Genomic DNA, 22543 nt, shown 5'->3' on the forward strand with positions numbered 1-22543 from the left:
ACAGGAATGTGACGGGGACTAAAAGACTTAAACCACCTCAAGCCATCCTCCTCTTCTTCCAATGCCACTTCTGTCTCTTCTCTCTTTCTGTGCCAGAGAGTCATATGCGGTGCAGGTGGAGGATTTCAAAGCTTACAGTAAACCCAAGGCTATGAGGAATGAATCGGAGATGTGCAAAACTGACAAGAGAAAAAAAGGAGTGTTCTGGCTGATGATAAAAGCATTATTTTACACTCAGTCACACGTATCCGTGAGCAGCGCTGAGTGGATTGATGCAAAATATGCACTCAGGAGCTCATCTTTTGTGATGGATGCTTTGACTGAGAGTGTCTCTTTTTTAGCTTTGAACAGCTGCTGCTTTTCTATGAGCTCCATGCTGACTGAGTTTCTCCTGTAAATGATTGATTGCACCATGAGTGTTGCATCTATTAAGATAAAGAGCACATCATCCTGCCTCCAAACGTAATTGTGGCTTAGTTACTTACTGGGATGGCACTCTATGGCCATATAATGCCTTCCTTTTTATCAGCTTTATACTAAGTAGTATAAGGTTAAGTCCAGTCGGTTCTGTACGACACTCTACATTTAGATGAGGAAACTTGTTTTGTTTATAAATGTTGAATAAAGTTTTGATAGGGCAGATGATTTAATTAAGCAGTATAGGTTTGAGAGAAGAACTTTCCACACTGAAATCAAAACATGTTTTATTGCTAATTTAAATAAATGATTGATTAATAATATATTTAATCCAAAAGTTTTGTTTACTGTTGAACTGAATTGCATTGGCTGAAACTTTTCTATATGCAATCAAAACTTCTGGATTTGTAAACAAAATCACAAACAAAACTTCTGGATTGGCATCAATTAATTTTCTAATTATAAATTTAATTGACTTGTAAAACATTGTTTTAGTGTCGTTTTGCTCTTCATGCATATTAACGGTACAAAAGTAACTCCATAGATTTTTGACTTCTTTGGTTTAAAGAACTGAAAAAAGTATATCATTGATGTTAATTAAAAAATAGTGTATTGTACTGACACTTTATGAAACAAATCTAAATAATGTCCACCTCTATTGCTAAGTTTAATCTGAAGTAAAGATCCTTCAGTGAAGCGAACAGAGCCGTACTTTGTTTATTTCTAGATTTGAATAGAAGGGGCCGATCATGGGAAATGCCTTCTATTTATCATAGTTATTTATTTAGAACTATAAGTCACAATATAGTGTATTAAGTCATTCATTAAGTATGAATATTAAGCGATCAGAATGAATTGACTACTGTTTATATATTGGCAGACAACATATTCCACTAATTTCTCTATTTTGTACTTCCTCATCCCCCCCGGCTTCTGCCTCAGAAATCGATCTCGACCGAGGAGCTAATAGAGAGGTTGGACACGTCGTATCTCCGTCTGTTTCCTCGACTCCTCTCTCACGTCTCTGCCTCCCCTCCTTCATTTGCATCTTCCATAAACTAAAAGTCAGATCGATCAGCTATCTTTATCATAAGAGACGATCACATGACTTGTTGGCGATGAGCAGCACAATGCATGCTGGTTAGATTTGTGTCTGACATGCTCAGATGTGGTCTTCACGTAGGCAACGATGACCTCGCCACATCAAGGCGGCCGCTGTTTTTACAGCCGGGAGGCACAGTAACTCTCCACTCACTGCAAGACCCAGTGCATGATGGGAAATGCCTGCCGCCTGATCAAAGTGCCGATTCGCTCTCGGTTTGACAACAAGCACCATGTTTTAGAAAAACGCAAACTTTCTGTGTAATTCTAATATCGCTAGATTAGTGTCATGTTGTGCAATCAAGGTTTGATTTGATTATTTATAATGTGCTTCACAAGGATTAAAAGAACAAAGTATAGAATACAATACCACACACACACACACACATACACACACACACACACACACACACACACACACACACACACACATTCATTTCTACATATACAAACCAATTCAAATAAATCTGAGCTACAGGTCACATTCAACAGGATGGAGCTGTTTCTTTGACCTCCTGTAAATCCTTTAAAGGCTTCTAGAAACTGTCTGACTGGAGCTTTTTGTCCTCACCGCCGCCCACACGCCCGGCGAGAAGCAGTTAATCTCCAATGAGCCTTTTCTGATAACGTCACATGATCGATCGCATCACGTTTCGTTTAATGCGTTAAGTCCCTGAATTTCTGCCGGCCGTCCTCGAGCACCCAGAAGTGTTTCTCCGAGTCCTCCGGAGTGAAATGAAGCAGAAATAGGATAGAATTCTCAGACTGGATCCGGTCCGCTTTGATGTGAGAGACGAGGGAAACTCCAATCACGACTTTGACTTGTGCAGAGAAAGTCTTCCTCCGCTCAGCTGATGAAACCTGAATTAATTAGGTATCACTTGTGAACTGCGTCGTGTTGCAAATTCCGCAGAGGGCACCTTAAGTTGTATTTAAGGTGTCGTCAGGAGTCGAGCTAATTACGTCGTGTTGGTTGGAACATTTCTATCCGGAGATCAGTCGGAAGCAGACTTTCTGATTGAGAACACCCACACTGTGATGGTGTGGTGCGCTTTAGTGCCTCCTTTTATTCCCCCCTCAGGCCATGCTCTCTTTGAACCCAAATTAATAGCCTCCTTTACTGCGTTACATATAATTTGAACCTGTCTCTCCGTTCTGCAATTCAATCTTAATTGCTAAGTACTTCCATTTCAAGAGTTGTTAACCAAACGGCGCGTATGACGGATGAGTCTGTGGCAGTAAACAGCAAATTACTTAATCAAACGCTCTCTTCTATCTTCCTTCTGCCTTTCAGAAAGTCAGCAACTCTTTGCTGCATCCCAGGAGAAGAGTTGGCTAGAAGACGAGGGCGTTGTAATCTGCCACTGTCTTTTCTTTAGTTATATCCTTGCTCCCTGATGATGAATGGAGGCTTCATCCCTGCACTTTAAAAGATGGATTGGGAGCTTGATTCCCAACCCCTCGTATGTTAAGTGCTCTAATTCTTGTGGTCTCCTGCTCTTCTTCTTGTCACACTTTCAACATCCATCTCTGTCTTTTAGTCTCTCCTGTTTGCTCTGTTTTTAATTCCTGACTCCTCTCATTTAGCTGCTCTCTCATGGCCTTCTCTTTATTCCTCGCTTGATGTCTCTCTCTTACAGGATCCTCTGCTTCTGTCTGAGCCACTCTCAATTTTTTTTTTGGGGGGGGGGGGGCTCTTTCAGCCGCTGCTCCAGGAGGAATTTCTATTGATTAAAACCAGACGTGGTCGGCACTTCTGTGTCCACCTGACCAAGGCGAGCACAAGAAGATGAATCACTTGCAGCCCTTTTCTATCAGTCCACTCTCCTTTCACATCCATCCTTCACTCTCCCGGCTGTCCACTCCAAAATGCCCGACTGATTGTGTAGGTTTAGGAGCCAATAAAGTGGTCGGCCTGGTCTGCAGGGTTTAGGTGAGGTAAGCTTGAGCGTCTCTCTGTTTGTGTTGTCTGCTTTACTCCCCAAACACGAGGAGTTAAAGGAATAAGTCAAATCAATCTTTAGAGTATGAAATGTTCACAGCCCTTCGGCCTGACGGTGGATCTCATTGGGTGGTTTAAAGTCATTTCAGGTCTATGAAGGAGCAACCCGCTCTCACTGCCAAGGCGTCAAAGACTGCAGCTTGGTCAGCGCTCCTCGCCATCGGACTCTGACGCTCAGTTAGCTTCTATATGCTTATAGATAGGGATGTATGCAATTGTACTTTATTATTATGATTCGTCAATTATTTATCACACCTACTCACAAGTCCTCCAGCTGCTGGAAGAAGCCGATCCCTACATGTTTTGGGCTTGTACTCTTTGGTGTACGATTTATACAGAATGTGACTATATGCTGCTGTAATGTGATCCTGAAGGCAAAAATGGAACCAAAAATAGAAGAAAGTGGGTCTTAAAAACCTTTCCGCTTCATGTTTGCACAGCTTGGATTCACAGCAGGAGTCAAGATTCACCGTTCAATTGTCAGTTCAGTTGTCGTCGCTTAATGCTACGCAGTAACCGTAAATAGAGATGCATGGACTTTGATGCCTGACGCTCTGCCAGCGTGGTAGAACCAACAGTACACTAAGGTCACGGCCAAAGACTGTCAAAGCCTCCACAAACATATCTCTCACTCCTGCAGCATCCTCCACGTCTCCACCACATCCCAGGAAACCGAACGCTCCGCTGCTGCAGGCTGACTTCCCGAGCTCCGAGCTCGCGGGAGCTTCTGAGATGTTGTGGAGAAACATTGCTCAACTCATTGTTTCTCCACAGTGAATTGCGCTGCAGGAGAAGTTTCCACGGATATATTTGGACCATTTTCTTTCGCCGTGAGTCTGGGTCGCCCGGCTATTTTCTCTGCTGTGAATCCACAGTTGCCATCCTCCACAAAGGAGCAAGCTACAAACATGGCAGAAGCAACTTTCACGCCTACAGCATATAAGTGTTTGTTGCTCCAAAGTGAAAAAAAAAAAGTAGAAGTGATGCATTGCATTTTTGGTCAAGCTGTTTTTATGGTTTGGAAAAGGCTCCTTAATTCCAAGAAAGGATTAATAAGAACAAATAGTGCAACTCTGCTGCTGCTTGACGTTCCTGTACAAGGGAAACACAGCTACACTCGTTTGTTATTCCACATCAAAACGCGTTCCCTGGAAACGTGAGCTTTGTTTGCTTGTGTCCTACAAAAGGACGTTCTCGCTTTGAAACCGTTTGGAACACGTGGTCAACCTACAAAACAAAGCGTGCTACAAAGGTTGATACCTGGTTCATATGGGACACTAACAACCATCTCCTGGGTGAAAGTCCTGTGTTAGTTGACTACCCAGACTTCCTCCCTATACGGACGTTTGCAGACTCATTCTGAACTAATTTAAGATGCATCAAGCACAAACGTAATCCACAACAAAAGATGTTTCCCTTGACATGTAATTCACGATGCAGTCTAGTTGTGTGTGGACGTCATGTTTAGGAGACAGATGACTCACAGCGGTTTGGGGAAAACCCTTTCATGCTTTCAAAGGCCAACACACTTATTCCGGCCAGCACAGAGGCTGGAAACCAAACCAAACCTTTTGAGAGGAAGTGGAACAGCGGCGGTGGACCTCAATAAAGCTCTTGTGGCTGAATCTGCAGACTCTCACAACCCGGTGAAAAACCTAAAACCAGACCAGCTAAGACCACATCATTGGCCACGGTTTTGGAATGAGGTGTTCAGCTATTACTTATTGGTGTAATGTTCACATTTCCATATGAGCATGTCGTGTAGATTTGGGGGGGATTATTAAAGGTCAGACCACCCCAGCAGGGTTAATTCCCCTCCGTGTCCATACGGGAGACTTTCTATCTCGCTGGAGGAGCCGGGCTGTGTTTCCGCGCTGCAGCCTGAGCGCTGTGTTAGCTTAATGCACAGAGTACATTAGGCTGATGGGAACATTTCACTCCATTTTCTACTTGTGATTTACATAGCGGAGGGTATAAAAGCACATGAGCTGTGCAGCTCCAGCTGCTGAAAAAGGCTCCTGATTGCAATAATACAGCTGATTCCCTGCCCGTTGGAATTGACTTTGATGCAGCTGCACACAGCAGCAACGGAAACACAACTCGCTTCTGTGGAAAACTTTACCGGCCGGCTCTCCCCGAAGGTGTTTTTCTCTGGATATGCGTGGTGCTGCAATGCGCTCTTCCCCTCGCATCCCTCTTGTTTCCTCCTCCTCCTCATCGCCCACTCTTTCTTTCTTCCTCAGTCGGGGTGATACTTATTGCTGCTCCGCTCGCCTCGGCTCACTTCTTCCTCTGATGGCGTCGGACCAACAGGGGAACGATGCAGAGTGATCCCTGTGGAAGCAGGCGTCCTGTGGCACAATAAATAACTCCTCACCTGGCGCTCCTCTTCCTCGGGGCCTCACGCCTCTGAGTCCAGTGTCTCAGGAAATGCACGTGAACAGCAGGTGCAAACGGTTCTCCTCCTCTCTGTGCCACATACGGTTCTCTCCTAAGAGAGAGGTAACACTTCAGGACTGGAAGAAAGAATCACTTCTGTCTTTCTGTGATTTTTTCTCTTTTTTTTTCTAGTGCAGCTGCTCTCCTCCCACAAAGTCAGGGGATTTTGCTGGATCGCATCGCTGTGCATGTTTTAATGATGCAGCTCGTGTCTGGAGTTTTTCCTCTGTTGAGATGTGAGGTGGAAGAAAAGTGAGAAGGAAACGGAAATCAAGTGTTTAGGATAATGAGGGTTTGGATTGTGAGCTGCTGGGTTCTCACGAAGCTTCGGTCGTTTCAGAGCTCATGTTGTACGACTCGTATTGATATCGTGTACCTGCACTCACTGGGGCTGCACCATGTTGGACAAGGCATTGCAATGTTTGTTTGTTTCTGAGTGCAATAAGATGAGCAATTGTTGTCCTCTCGGGGTTTCATTATTATGGATCCCACTGCTTTTCTTCGTAGGATCGGTCAGCCGTCCATGAAGCTTAGATACCAGTAACCAAATCTGACTGAAGTCCTAGTACTGACCTGTCCATTGATCTGACTTCTGGGATCTAACTGGTATCTATTTAGATGAGGGCCAAACAACATTCATTTGAGACTTCAGATCAAAGGACAGATGTGTTTTAGTGATACACACTAGTAGAAGATAGGAAATGTTGATTCAAATATGTAACTGACATATTAAAAAAGATGAATCTACTTACTTAGTTTTTCATGAATCTTGATCCAACCACTAGAGATCCTGATTCACTGGTGAAAGTCAGCGTTTGTTGCTAATAAAAAAAAAGAATGAGAGGAGGGAACTGGATCTAAAATGGAAAATTTAAGACAAAAAAATAAAACAGCACCACCTACATGTTTTATACATGACAATGTGTTTGTAAAAATAGAGCAAAGATAAAAGACTTAATAAGATTTCACTCAGATCTGGATATTTAAATTGAACTGAATTCAAACAGCTATCTGAACCCGACCACAGTCGTCCTTTGTGGTGTCTGTGTTCTTCATGTTGAATCAAGAAAAGAAATAGAAAGGAAGGATTCATTTGTGTCAGGATTAGACTCGTTAAAGCATTTTGACGGCCCCTGTTTCATTGATGTTCAGCTTGTTTGTCTGTCATCCTTCTACATACAGTTCATGACCAAGCCTGACTGTGCCATTATGTAAATGTGTGATGAAGGAAATGCTGTTTGAATGCAAAAACACAAACGCAGTTCGAACCAGACTCGAGAGTCGCATCATATCTGCTGTTTTAACAGTTAAGCGTGCAGAGGCAGGGCACATCAATGACTTACCTTGAAAGAGATTGTTAGTGTTAGAGTCAAATATGATACAAGTATTGTGCGACACACTTCCACAGCCTCATAATAGGATCCATCACTTGAACACAACAGCGCATTTCAAGTTCTTCACGTTTGTGTCAAGTGCTGTAAAATGAATCTGCCGGCTTGGCAAGACCGGCACGGCCATTTGGCTGCTGCACAGTTGTGTGGATCAATATGCAGCTCGATAAGTATAATGTTGGTATGAAGCTGAGGTCGCCGCTACTGGCTGCCTGACGATTCAATCACCCCCACCCGGATCTGCACTTCACTGTGTCTGCTCCAGCACAGCAAACTGTAATTGGAACGACCAGGTTCACTTACAGACACATGCACAGCCTCTACCACAAACAAGCACTCAAGGACACACAAACAGACGAGTGGTAATACCTAAAGCACTCATGGAAACACACATATAAGATGTGTCTCTCACACACACACACACACACACACACACACACACACACACACACACATCCACCACGTTTACTACAGCGGCAGACTAATCAACAGCCCCGGGATCACACAAAGACTTTATCCCACAGCAAACACCTGGTCGAGGGGAGTTAAGCCACACCAACAGCCTGCACCGCTCAGGCTGCAAAAACACCACAGACCCGTCTAAAAACCACGTCCAACATGCTGCTGGTCTTTTGTATCTCCTCTCTATGATGTCTCCCTTTCATGCTCATTCTTCTCTTATTTCAGTTCTTTGTTGCATTGTTCATAAAATTCTAATTCTACTTTCAAATTCAGTGTTTAAACATTTCATAAAATCAAGTAAATGAAGTCAAAAGTATGGGATGAGCTGTAGTCTAAAGCTGAGCAATACAGGAAAATATTCAGAATTGTTTGGGGATACATGATGTATATTCTGATATTCATGCTTATTTTGTGGCTCAAGGCAAATGTGTATGAATCAGAAAATATGTACAGGATAAATGCATCATGCATCAAGTATTTGTGCCTGTTTGTTTAATAGTAATCAGGAATATATATGCCATAACATACAATAACAAAGCAGTTCAGAATTGACTATTGTCTGTTTTAACCAGTTAATTTGATATTTCTTTATTACCACAAAATATTGTGCACACCGGTTTTAATAAACAAATTTCCTTTACTGTAGATTCTAATAATTATTTTTACACTAAAGGAATGTTTGCAATAACACTGGCAATATTGACTACGGTCCGTGCAACATGTAGACCTAAATGTGTCATTGTCTCAAGGTGAAAATGAGGCTAATGGAATGGCACAAAAAATATTTTACTGTAAATCAATATTTTTTGCAAATTGACTTGACTCACCATGAACTTTCAAAGGTGCGCAATACAGAATTAATATTTATCGCTTCCGCACATCTCTCAACTTGTCAACAGCTAAACCAGCGTCTAACAGCTAAAAGCGCTAAAAGTGCAAATAACAGCAACTAGTACAACAATGGCAGCATACTTTGCTATTGTTAAAAGGTGGTGTGTCGACGGTCTTAAGGGTTGGCACAAAAATCAGCAGTGAGGCAAAAGTTATGTTTATGCTGCAATTTATTTTTCACCACCAGGTGTATGAGGACATCCATACAAAAAATTATGCAAAAATGGGGGGGGGGGGGGAAGAAAAAAATACTTTTTATGCAAAGACTAGAGCTATGATAAGCCAAACAAAAGCACTTCTATCACTTCAGCTTTAAGTGACAAAACACCTCACTTATCTGAGGGTACAGGAAAGCACAGCTTTGCTTCCTCCATCAAGAGAGCCACCTTCACCACTAAAACACATCCCTTTTATAAGGTAGACAGAACATTTCCAATTGGTTCATACCATTATACTCATTTCAGACAGGGGTGTTTACGTTTTATCAATCCAATATGCATTGAACAGAGTTAAAAAGGTACCTACAGTAAATATCACTAGATCAGGCCTTACAGTTAATATGAACGCGCCCGAACCATAAAACCGTCCCAGCACGGGCGCCCGCTTCCTAACGCAGCAGGAAGAGCGACTCATACAGCGGTAAGGCGCCGAACGTTGTACTTTTAACACAATGAATAAACAAAGGTAGTACAACAATAACATATTTTCTTACACCCCATTATGTACAAACCTTAAACTTCCAGGTGTGATCAATATTTTATGGTAACAAAACAGAATTATATCGCGATTGACTGATTGAAAGAATGAATGAAATGCGAGTGAAAAGTTTGGCGTGGTTTCACAAAATGTGTGCACCCATCTGTTTAAACACACGCAAACTACACACTTTAACACCGTCCATGGGAATGTATATTGACGGGGGGGAACATGCAAACGATGAACACACACTAATTACTAAACTTGCATATAAAAGGTTTGGTGCGGCCAAATAAGGATGCGTGCCGACGCGGACACGAGCCGCGGTGTCACAGCTATGATTGGTGGATTATAACAATGGGCTTTCATACCCTGTAAGTATGGACAAGATGCATTGGAGTTGTTAAATTTCACTCATTGAGCGGCTGGCTAGTTAGCTAACAACTAATCCCACCATGCTTTAATGCTACCTGGTTACAGACAAAGAGATAGATGACATTACTCCTTTAAATCTTTACATCTACAATAGTTGTTTGCTGCTATATTAATGCTCTGAATACCATATGGAGATGTTCCTAAATATCATTAGCAGCACTATTTCACAGAGTTCTCCCCCTGTTCTCCTGCTACATTCGTCCACAGAATCCTCACTGATGAGATTAGATGCCGCTCAGACTCAAACAAATGAGGAAGTTAAAATGACCCTTTCACAGCAGACAATTGAGTTTTCTTAAAAATCCAGGTGGAATTAACATTAATGGAGGTTTGTTTGCATTTCCATTGAGCTCTACCAGTGAGTTATGCACAATACCAGGAGCCTGGAACTGGCGTAGCTAAATGAAATGCAGCCATAATGAATTAACGTATTGATTACACCTGTGCTGTTTCAGCTATTCTGTTTCAAATGGACTGCATTTAACGTTAGCCGTCGTCAGCAAGACACGAGACAAGCGCACGCACATTAATCACTGTCACACAGTGCTGTTTAAGTAAGAGGAGAGGGGAGTGTGGGAACAGAGAGGCAGTGAGACAAGCATTTTTTCTTTTTAACAAACTTTTTTTCAGCATTTCAATCTTAACGCTGTGAGTTTTGCTAGCCCAGATGCTGCTAGGCCCTGCTAGCAAAGGGCTAGTGGCTAGTGCAGGCTAAAGGGTGGTATTTAGCTATAGCATGCCATGCTATCTTAGCTAGCTTTTCTTTGAGAGCTGCATAACTCGTTATATGTTATGATCATGGTTATGATCAGGAATGAGTCCTAAAACCGAGAAATTAGTTAGAATCTCTGCACTTGCCATTCTCTCGTCTCAAAGAAATAAGCTCCCTGACTAACCCAAGCTAAAGAGATTTAAACGTTTTGTTCTCTGACATAAAATACGTCAGTAAATAGCCCTCTGGTGAATCATATTACTTAAAAAATAGCATTGTCTTATTACTCAGTGAATCATAATAATTAGTTGAAGAATTATTCCATCTGGCCTAACTGTGACCTGGGTTTGGTCTTTGAGGAACGAATAAAAAACATTTGATTGAGTAAATACAAGCTGTATAAGGATCGTAGCTACAAGAACGATTTAGCCTTCTTTTGTATGACCAACTCTTGTGAATGTTGTCCACCATTAATGTTCATTATTTCACTCAGCTCTGGTAGAGTAGTCTGCACGAGGTGCTGTCACGTTCCTGAGGATTGATGCATTTAAATAGCGTAGTTAGCTCTCCATCATTTTTCTAAGCCAGTTGGTCAACCGTGCAGTTTGTAGCCTAATGTATTAGGAGCCTCGGGCTTCTTTTAATGGAGGTGCCACTTAATTACGACCAAGACCCTCTGAGCTTAGTGTGCAATCACATAGAAACACATTCATATGAAGACATAAGGTCTGAAATTGGTTTTGAAGTATGAGAACACATATATTTCTGTAACAATTACAGTGTGTACCTGGAGGTGTGGGCACGGGGGTGCGTGGACGCAAAGCAAAGCTTTTATTCCCTCTTACACTCAGTCCTTGTTTACATTCAGCTGTAACCTTTTAGCCATTTATCACCACTCCTGCAATATTACAAGTGAGCTCTCCTTTAAACTCGGAAGGTTGTCTGTGAGAACAGAGGGGTGCCGGATGGGGGTCAAAGGTCACGCCTTATATAGACAGGTGTCAAGTGCTTTGATGGATAGCCAAGGACATATGAAACTGGGCTGGAAACCCGGCCTGGAGAGACGTAGGAGGACCGAGTGAAATAAGAAGGGTAGTAGATGACATTGCCTGTCAACATGATGCCATTGTTTCAGGTTGTGCAACTTAAACTGCCTCGTCTGTAAGAGGTGACCTTTAGGTGTGTGTGTGTGTGTGTGTGTGTGTGTGTGTGTGTGTGTGTATGTGTGTGTGTGTGTGTGAGTGCTGCCATGTGAGCCACTAGCTTCTTGCATTTGTTATATTATTTAACCACTCTATCTCTAAGTGTCTTTCTAGTCCAATCGAGCCAGAGGGCTATATAATCATTGGCCATGTTTCCATGGACATGTTTTAAGTGCATTTCACATGAGAAAATAACATTTTACAGGACTACATGTCTTTAATTGTGCAAAAAAAAAAACCCTAGCTTGAGGTGGTTTTTGCCAAGAGTTGATGCGCTTAATGGAATATGGAAACCCAATTGTTGAAAAAGTTCCCAATGGTTTGTAGATTATGGTTTTCAACCCTCAAAGTTTGGTATTTTACCCATGTGGATTCTGGTGTGAAGCTGCTAACAAAGTTAGCTTAATTATTCAAGGTCAACTTTACAGCTAAATGTTAAAGTCATCTTAGTAGCTAACTAGCATTGGTAGCGTGGTAACAGCCTGTCCATCACAAGGTAGCTCTGCCCCTAAAGCATCCCGTGCTTTCTGGTCTGTTTGACTCTAAATGAACCAGAAAGCATCCCGTGCTTTCTGGTCTGTTTGACTCTAAATGAACCATAATGTACTAAATGAACATCATGCTGGATTGAAGAAGACTTGAAACTAGAGATTGAGACCATAAACTCATGTTTACAATGTTTACTGAGATAAAACATCAAGAGAGAAGTAGGACCATTTTGTTATAGACTTCAATTTAATTAAGACTTCTCTTTGCATCCGGAGGAATCACTGCAGCAGCAGAGAGAATGCAAGTTTAAGGCACTTCAGAATTGGCTTCACTTTTCAGAATCAGATATTGCCGCTGGTTCTGACTAGGGTTGTAAATGGTTACAGTGACACATGTCTGCCTATAGGTTAATTTACATCTATATGTTGACACACAACTTCTGACTCCTAGAAACTTCAATGACTCTACAACTTTGTGTGTTTCTGTATCCTGCAGTGTGTCCTGGTGTGTTCACTTCATACAAAGAGTTTGTTTAGCAGCGGCACTGCTACAGTCTGATCTAAACTGGAAAGCTGCAGGCAATAACTTTTTCCTAATTAGACTTATTTCCTTTTCCGGCCTGAAGGAGGGACGTTAAACTACACAAGCACACTGTGTGAATGTGGGTGTGTTTGTCAGATACACTCCGCGAGTCGCCGAGTTGTGAACTCCTGCTGTGTTTGTAAGTCACCTCTTCACCTACTTCCCGCTAAGTCTTCATTAAACTGTCTGATCCAGTTACCAGTAACTGGAGCTTAATTAGCAGGATTAGACTTATCACTGCTGGATGTGACGGAGACCGTTGATAAACACTTCTGGTGGACAGAAACGTGGGAGTCACATGGCAGAGGATGCAGAAAGTTTTGCCAGAAAGTTCCAGATCGGAGCCTCATAACTGCCTCATACTGCCAACAGAAGGACCGCCCGTTATAGAGCATCTCAACACACACACACACACACACACACTGTCCGTGCAGCGGGCAGATGACTTTCAAGGACTAATTCAAGATCAGTAATTTGGAGAGACAGAAAGAGCTTTCCTAATTGCTGCTAGAGAACGGAGAAATCATTAGAGAGTAACATCAAACCAGTAAAAATGAGTAAATCGCCTGATGAGTATCTGAGATAGTAAAATACATATTATTATACTATGTTAATGTCAGAGCCAGGGGACGTTTTCTCGCCTTACAACGGTGATTCAGACTGGTTATGATGATTACAACAATCATGTCCAACATTTAAACTCAAGTATTTTACTTGTAGGGCAGGAAAAGCTCAGGTGAAACAATGATTGAGTTTCATTGGCAGCAATACTGTAATGGTACCCAGAACTAGATCACCTCAGTGGAGTGCAGTCATATTTATCAATCCCGCCTGTGCGTTCCCTGCTACGACCTGCCAGGACGTCTGCTGTTAAAAAGCTCTATTAGCCACCTTAGTGACATGGCTCCAGGGATGGAAATGTCAATCTGTCGCTTTGCCAATCCAGACTAAAATATCTGGACCAGTGTTGCCATGAAACTTGTTACAGGCATGTTCCCCACCGGATGAACCATGATAATTACATCACATCAATTGTATTCATATAGACTAGTTCTCCAAATCTGCCTCCAGGGGGTTTGACCATCTCTACTAGGGATGTCGGTTTGGGTTCATTCTGCTTGCGTTAGCTCCGTCACCCATCAAACCAGTAACAAACTGGTTCATTTTTAAGCAAAAAAAAAAAAAAGGCAAATTGACCTGAAATACAAGAGTCACTTTTCTTTCCCTCCAACGAGACTCGAGGAGCTTTCCCGCTGCATTTTCATGAGCTATTTGCATCCAGTTTTTATGTGTTGTTTTGTAACTGTCGTCTCTTTTCTTTTGGCTTTGCTGAAGTTCACGGCCACATTGGTTACGGGGTGCAGCTGGTTCGATTCCCAGCTCCTCCTCTCCGCATGCCGATGTGTCCTTGGGCAAGATACTGAACCCCAAATTGCCTCCTATCGTGTGAATGTGTGTGGATGAGTTAGATTAGCTCCTGATGTGCAGGCGGCTCCTCTGCCATCAGTGTGTGAATGTAGACGTGTACAAGTGTGAAGTGCCTTGAGTGGGCCAAAAGACCAGGGAAGCGCTGCATAAATGCAGGTCCATTTACCGTTTCAAGCCTGCTCCTTAATTTGCAGTGAGAGCGACACAGCTGGAGACACACACACAAAGGCTGGGCGCAGTGTGGTGCACACACACACACACACACACACACACACACACACACACACACACTGCAGGCTCAGCATCAGTCTGAGGCATTGTGTATACCTTTAACAACTTTGAATACTATTCATGATCATATATTTAATTATGGTCCATTTAGAGTCCAATAGAACAGAAAGACAGGGCAGGGGCTGGGCTACCTGGTGAACTACAGGTCGCTACCATGCTACCAATGCAGTTAGCTACAAAGATGACTTCCAGATCCAGTAACATCGCTGTGTTCATCAGATCCACCCGTCGCTCCTCCATAGTCCAAATATGGTCACTTCCTTCACGAGGAGCAGAGGAACCAGAGTACACAAACCAATGGCTGATATCACCAGTCTGTGTTTGTGGACTGTCTGGTGTGTGTGTGTGTGTGTGTGTGCGTGTGTGTGCGGCTCAAAGAGAATAACACTAGAGGTCACACAGACTAAGCAGTTTAAGAGAATTCTTCCTCCTCACGTGTTGCGGTGAACAAAGCCTGATCCCACGCTGACATGGGAGATTATGGGGAGTTTTTCTTTTTGTTTGAGCGGACACTTTCCGCCGCTCAGCCCACAATTCTCCGCTTAGCTCCGTAGAAAATCCACTTTTACTGCATGTGTATCTGTCTTTGTGACGGCAGCATTGAGCTGGAGAATCTGCTGGAAGAACTTTGGATAATTCGGTATAAATTTGACAGTCGATAACTTGCCAAAACATGTCAAGCATGCTCTTCTCTGGTTCCTTCTCAAATGTGTTTTAAATAATAATGGAAATTGACTTGAATTCCCCTTTGGACTGAAATTTGAAGATTCTAGGAACATCTGAATTTTTTTCATATTTTCTTACATTTTATAGACTAATTGGCAAGTTTGTTAAAACATTTATCAGCTTTTATCAATAATGAAATTAGTTCCAGTCTTCTAGGTTAATGCTAACGAGTAACATTATTGATTGTTGGACTGTTTGTCCGTCTTTTTTTATTACTTTTTTTACTTCTAACCCATAACCCAACAAGTCAAACAAAAATACTTTTATGATATTTTGGTCATTTGTGGGCGGGTCAGTTGAAATAAAATGTATGCATTAGTAAAAAATGATCTAAAGGTTCATCTAAATGTTGAAGTAATAATTGGTCCTGAGACATCATTGGTTGAATGATACCTGTTTGATGGAGGATGGACATGGAGTCGAGTTGAGTGACAGCATCGGGCGAGTCCGGGTCACTGGTGAAATGACGCATACATCACTGGAGTCTGAAGTAACAATAAAATAGACGCAGACAAACAACTGTTACAAACAGACATTTGTGGCGACCCACTTACACGTCAAAAGCCCCTTTCACCACCTTTTTGTTTCCCCACCGTCGTTACTGTAAAAGCTACCGAGACGGAAAGGAGTGACAGAATGTTTCTCTACAATACACAACATATTATTATAGTTAAATATGTATAATTTAGGTTTCTTTAAATGACAGTTCATAATGTAAACAGTCTCATTGTGAATGACAAGAAGTATAAGTTGATGTTGGCAACACACTCATTCTACCACCACCAGATTCAGATTTCTGATTTTCCAAATATGTATTATCATTCTCTTTTCTAAATCCACATGAACTGCTCTTCACATCGGCATACATCTACCACACAGCACGTATTTCAAAAGGAAATACATCTCACATCAAAGCTGGGTGATGACCGTTTTCTGACAAGCAATCCAGAATAGAAAAGGCTGTTTTTTGAGTCCGGTGTTAGATGACATCACGTCCTGCAAACTTCACACAGAACAAGGAGGATCTGTTTGAACTGAATATTCTCTGGCCTGCTCAGATAAAAACACTGAATCTACAGAGACGTCACCTTCACTTCACCTGTCTGTCCATCACACTCACAAACACCAGAGCAGAGCATTAATGACTATCTGTAATGTGATCAGCGGTGCATGAATATAGAGATAGCACTGTCCATACTTTGGATCCCATGTTGAAGCCTTTCTGACGTAGCTTGCCAGACTTCAAGCTCTCGTAGTTTACGTCCGGCGTGAGCAGAAGTGATTGGTCTCACTGGAGCGCTCAGATGGAATTGATCAATCCCCCTTTGATGCATTTCTGTGTGGAAGTGAAGGAAACAGCAGCCGTATTACGGCGGTCGATGCCGCAAGAAGGATGGCAAGTCTGAGCTGCTCTTTCAGGTTGCCGTAGAAACCACCCAGGGCTATTTGTTCCAATTTGCTGTGTGGCGTTGAGATCAAAAAGCCTGGAACCCAAAGTGCTCTCTGCATATTAGCATCCACGTTTGATTCAGCACCATTGGCCTCCTCATTTACATCTATATTGTAGATGTACAGTCGGGCTGGTTTCTCGGTGCAGTGCAGGCCGTCGAATGTTATATGGGCTTCGGGGCTTAATGTGTTTGAACTTTGTGGGTTGTTATTGTCCGGTTAGGCCTTCAGTGGATGTAAAGGGGTCTCGCTGGTCCCCCTTTTCCTCCAGCCCCCCAACGTTTAAATGCCATTCCTGCTCCGCCTCCTCTGCTCCATTGAAAAGTTGGCGGTTTGTTTACGAGAGCGCCAGCGCTTCTTTGTGGCTCTGCAGTGCTTATGAGAAGGAGGCGAGCAGCGCTGAAGGACTCACCCCTCCCCCATCTCTCTCTCTCTCTCTCTCTCTCTCTGTCTCTCTCTCTCTCTCCACTTCATCCAGAACCAGTCTGAAAAGGACAGACGCCCCCTCAGCCCCCCTCCCCCTCCACACACCATAGTGATGCTTAGCTGGTGAGTACACTTTCATCTTCTTCATTCAGAAACTTTTTTCTTTGATTACTTTCTGCCTTGAATTTCTTCTTTGTATTTGCTACAAATTGTTGCTTTTTCGTTTGCTGGCAAACACCAAACTTTCTGGCCTTGCCGATATCTCTGCTATTCTCTTTCTCTCATTCTCTCTCTCCTCCCCCCAAACATGTCTGTGGTCGCTGTAGTAAGGTTTTTGGGTGAAAGCTCTTTTCTATTCTGACCGGGTGAAGTGATTTGAAAAGCGGTGGCGGCGGCGGCAGGAGAGCGAGGCGGTGGGGGGATAAGCAGGCAGCGGCGTCAGGATGTAGCTCTCTCTCTCTCACCGTGGGCAACCAACGGAGTCTGCTGGCTTCTCCTCCTGCTCCTTTCTCTTCCTGCCCGTCCTCTTCTCTTATTGTGCTCTTACTTCTGAAAGGCTTTCAGACGCACCATGGCCGTGCAGGTGTGCACAGCGTGTCAGATTTTACACCTTCACTTAGCCTGCATGGGTTCCTCTCGTCACATCGACCACTTCCATGTGTGTATTACCCAGCAATCATCACTGCATATCTGGATGTGACAAAATACCCCCAAGGAAATAAGAGATTATACATTTCATTGAATAGTTTTTGAATTTATCGATGTGTCACGATGGGTCTGATCACCGGTCAAAGTATTTAGACTGAGCTGCACCTGTAACCTGATCAAAGTGTGACAATAGACTTCCAGCCAGCAGAAGATACACTGATACACTAAACCATGATCTCCAACAGGCGTATTTGTGAGGGAACGGCCTGAATGACTTGCGAAGGTTCAGGTTGAATCAGAACACCTTTGCACCTCATTGAGACCGGAGCATGAGATGTGACAGGAAGACTGCACAATCACCAGCAGCAGCAGCCTGCATGTCGGCTCTCAGGTCAACACCACACCGTCATTATCATTATTATTATTATTATTATTATTATTATTATTATATCACGGGCCGATGCCCAGCGCCTTTAAATCTTCGCCCCACAGCGAGGAAACAATTTCATGGCAGCTTTTGTTATAATATTTTGTAGTTTATTTTATTTTGAATGTTGTACATTTTCTATTCTATATTTATTATTTTAAATAGATCATTTCTAAAAATAATGTATTTGGATTCTTCACGTTTGATTATTTTTGACTTTTGCAGTACTTTGCCTGTGTTTCATATATATGCATATGTAAAATACGTTTACTAGACACCCAACAGCAGAGTCCATGTGAGTGTAAAACCACGTTGCATTTTGGTGTTTTACCTTAAAATACCGGGAACCACACCGGTTTGAGATAGCTGCTTTGGTCCAGACTGAAGTGGTTTGACGGCTGAGTAAAGGAGGAGCGCTCGACATCATTTACAGAGAAATCATAGGCTTCAACAGTAATTTGTGCCATGGGGACTCTCTCAAACATATTGACCTTGTTAGAGAGCCAAAAATATACCATTCTGTGAGATTGATTGTTCTGAAATATTCAAAGTAAACACAGGTGTAAATAAAGATCCTGAGATGTAGTTTAGGTAACATTGTCCAACACCAAAGAACAACATGCAGATATCATTTAGATCAGGGTTAACAAAGGGTTCTTATAAATGTTGTACACTGTAAAGGGTGTTGGAGTGAACTAGCAGAGTGTTTGAGTGTCTTGGCTGAAGCTAAAATGAAATTGTTAATGTGATGTTTCACCTGTTGAATGAGGATATTTAGCTTAAAACACATTGAGGATCAAACGGCTCTTTGGTTAATTGGTAATCACCAGTTGACTTTGTTTTGGCAGTTTTTCAGGATGTTTCATTAATGTGATGAAGTTCTCCATAAATGCAGCGAAGGCAAATAACAAACACGCCAACGAATATAAATGAGAGTTTTTGTGTAACTGTTTAATGTGAAACATCTAAAGCTGTAACACAACGCCAGGCTGGTATTCACAGTAATCAAGCTCTGCTTTGTTTGCACTGAAATAGCATAATTAAGACTTCATGCAGATTAATAGATCATACACATTCTGTTATCTGCCTTCAGGCTTAATGAGAGATTATGTGAGTAAACAGGAACAGGAGAATACTGATCCAACACTGCCTGGAGCTGTGTTGTTGACCAACACAATGATTTTGTCTGCTGGCAGATCGGGACAAAACTAACAGTTTACAGAGACACGTTTGATGTCAAAGAATAAGTAAATCATACGTTATCGATAACCTTTTGATTTATTGGCTGCAGGGCATCGGCTGTTTTATCTGGTAACAATATGAGGAAACATTTTCTCAAAAATAGAAAGGAAATCTTGTTTGGTGCCTGAACTCCCTCACCCTAAATGTAATCTCTCCCCATGTTCTAGTTAAAGTAAAACAACATTTATGGAAATGTATTGACTTGTCCAGCTATGAATATAGTTGTAAGAGAAAAGGAATCTCCTGATCGTGACCCTGGAACTGAAAATGAAAGTCTTCTAAGTCCTGCTGCTCTCTCTCTCTCTGTTTAACACCCCTGAAGGCCAGCGCTGCCGTGTGCTCACATTCTGTTGTTTTACTCCTCTTGCTCGCCTCCGTCTCACTAAACTCTGCTCGATTTCAATTTGTGGCCTAAATGTTCCCCCTAATACATGTGTGTCATTGGAGCAGCAGAGCAGCGCTGCTCGGAGGAGGCTCCTCCGTTTGTCTCCTCGGGGACCAGATCAGCAGCCGGTTGCCATGTCGACTCCTCCAGCTCTGCTGTTGTTTGCTGATATTTAGTCCAGGATGACAATAAGCCGGAAGAAAACAAGCTGCTTTCAGACCAATAAGGGAGAAAGGAGGGAGCTAGAGAAAAAGGGGGGGCAGGGGAATCATCCCTGGAAGGGGATTCTCTTCTGTTTGTGGCCCCTAGGGCCGAATTAAGGGAGTGTCATTATCCTTGGAAAATTACCACGCTGCCTTTGTGGTCCAGCCACGGTGCATTAGGGCGCCTTAAAAACGTGGCCGAGCCGTGCCCATTGAGTTCACAAAGAGAGGGGCCGCTGGCAGATCCTTGGCCCGGCTCACAGAGGAGCCATTCACTCCACATCGGGGGGGATGGGGCCGCTGATGGAGAGGGTCTCCTGAGATGAGTTAAAATCGCTCCATGTCACATAGCGTTGAAAGGCACGCCAGCCGATGACATCACCTCATCCCGTCCGATCGGCCGTGGAGGTCCCTGATCTGATAAGGAGACTCACCAGGTCCGTCAGACCTGCGTGCATTCATCCAGTACCCGTACCAGGATTGGATCCAGTCTTTCAGTGGACTAATTGCTAATTAGCCGAGTAGCAACAAATCACCAGCTCTCGACAAATTAGCTCGTTTTAGTTTCAAGTTTAATTTTCAGTCGCCCCGCCAAGTCGACGGCAGCCGCTGCCGGATGAATAGTCTCTAGTGAACACAGTCAACGTGCACGTTTACACACTTTCACACTGTCCAGCGGTCGCCCAGCAAGCCGGACCCACAGAACCTGTACATGGATCTGGATGGGATCTCATTCTGTTCCTGCACTGTTTCTCTTTTTAAAATGCCAACAATTATTAATGACTGACATGATCATGATTGACATGATTTTGTGCTGATACAATTAGTCAATCAATCATTTAGTCGCAATTTTGGTCCCTATAAAGACAAATTGCCAAACTTTATGGTTCTCAAACATGAAGATGTGCTGCTTTCCTCTGTTTTCTATATTACATTTTCATATATTTGTGTTCATTTGTTTTTAATGGAGTACATCAATCACTTCATTAAGAAATAATAGATTCATTGATGATGAAAATAATTGTTAGTTGCACCCCAATGATGTGTCACGCCCCTTTGCTCTTTCTGAAACTGATCGGTTCTCTTATTTGAAAAGTTATCTACTTATACTTACTATCTATATTTTCCAAACAAGGAGATATTATCAACTCAACTTAAAGCTTCAGGACTTTGGACGACCCTTTACCTGTATATTCACGGTAACTGTGGTTGACTGGAGGACTAAAGGTGTTAAATGAACGGGGGAACCTGAATGCAGCACTCGGACTGGAGGTGTGGAACAGTAAAGGAAGTGATCTTGAGTGGGAGCAGGAAATGAAGAGGTGGATGAGGAAGTGGGGTCGAGATGCTGCAGGGCTGATGAGGTCTCAGGTCGATTTCAGGTGAGCAGGCAGGGAGCCAGAGAGACAGACAGGAAACACAAGGAATAACTATTAACTGTTCCCGATGAGTGCAGAGCATCTGCAGCTGCATGCGGCCGCCTCGAGACGAAGCGCTTCCGTCTGTCCTCAGCTTCATATGTCAGACAGACACCGTCGTAACAAAGGAAAGCTCATTAGTGGGAGCAGATCGGCCGGACGGACACTGAATGTTGCTTCTTGGTTTCATCACCGCGGAGCCAAGTATGAAGTCGCATCCATCGTGTTCATGGTGAAAAACACCAACAACGAGCAAATGGATAGAAACCCAATGAGATAATAAAAAGCAAAGAAGGGATTTTCTGACGAGATGCTGGGATGAAGCGCTCCCCGGCGGCCTGCCGATGCTTTCCTGCCAGAAGCAGACGCTCCGTGGACACAGGCCTTCATAAAGCACTAAATCAGACACAATCGAGTACTATACTGTCAGTAAGTGATTTAAAGTTTTTCACTGCCAAGCAGAACCTTCCAGTCCAGCCCCCTACAAATGACGCTGCCGTACAACGAAGCTGCAGTTCTGTTACCAGGGAAACCTTTTTCCTCCTGGGATGGTTTGTTTTTGACGCATCACAAATACATTTGTAGTCTGCATAGAAACGGATGGATGGGTCAAACAAACACAGGACTTTCACCCAGGAGACTGCTGCTCATGTCCCGTTGACTTATTTTAATGTCTGTAACTTAAGTAACGTAACACACTTCTTCGTCATCTGGGAGAAAATACATTTCCCTCAAAATAGGTAGTGAGAATGCAGTTTCGTAGATATAAGTTTTCACATGTCGAGGAATAAAACATTGCGTGAAAGACCCAAACTAGCTGATCGGGTCTCCGAATGTCTCCTTTACCCTCCTAGCTGGTTAATCTGCTATAGAGAGAGTACTGGTCTCGGTTTAAGATGAGCAGCTGGACAGTCCAGGGACGAAGAAAGACCCGGGGATGCATTGTTTGACCCAGTCAATGCTTTACTGCTGCGGGGGTCAACCCCAGTGCCTTTAAGCACTGAGAGGGGGAAGGTTTCAGGAGCTGATCAGAAGAGGAAGACTAGGATTTCAGCCGTTGCAGAGCTGCTTACAACATATA

The 22543-nt window shown here is 43.0% G+C and overlaps 1 protein-coding gene across 10 annotated transcripts in view; it reads left to right on the plus strand.

Moving 5' to 3' along the window:
- Positions 1-22543, plus strand: part of sema5ba (sema domain, seven thrombospondin repeats (type 1 and type 1-like), transmembrane domain (TM) and short cytoplasmic domain, (semaphorin) 5Ba) — a 198935-nt gene that overhangs the window by 30799 nt on the left and 145593 nt on the right. For 9 of the 10 annotated variants that reach the window (XM_084022574.1, XM_084022573.1, XM_084022575.1 and 6 more), the window contains exon 2: positions 17192-17262. The exons of the other annotated variant lie outside the window; for it this stretch is intronic. The gene's annotated coding sequence lies outside the window, so the exon portion shown is untranslated. The remainder of the gene's footprint in view (positions 1-17191; positions 17263-22543) is intronic. 10 annotated transcript variants of the gene reach the window in all.

The sequence above is a fragment of the Eutrigla gurnardus genome (genome assembly GCF_963514095.1).
Source record: "Eutrigla gurnardus genome assembly, chromosome: 12".
NCBI classification, from domain to species: Eukaryota; Metazoa; Chordata; class Actinopteri; order Perciformes; family Triglidae; genus Eutrigla; species Eutrigla gurnardus.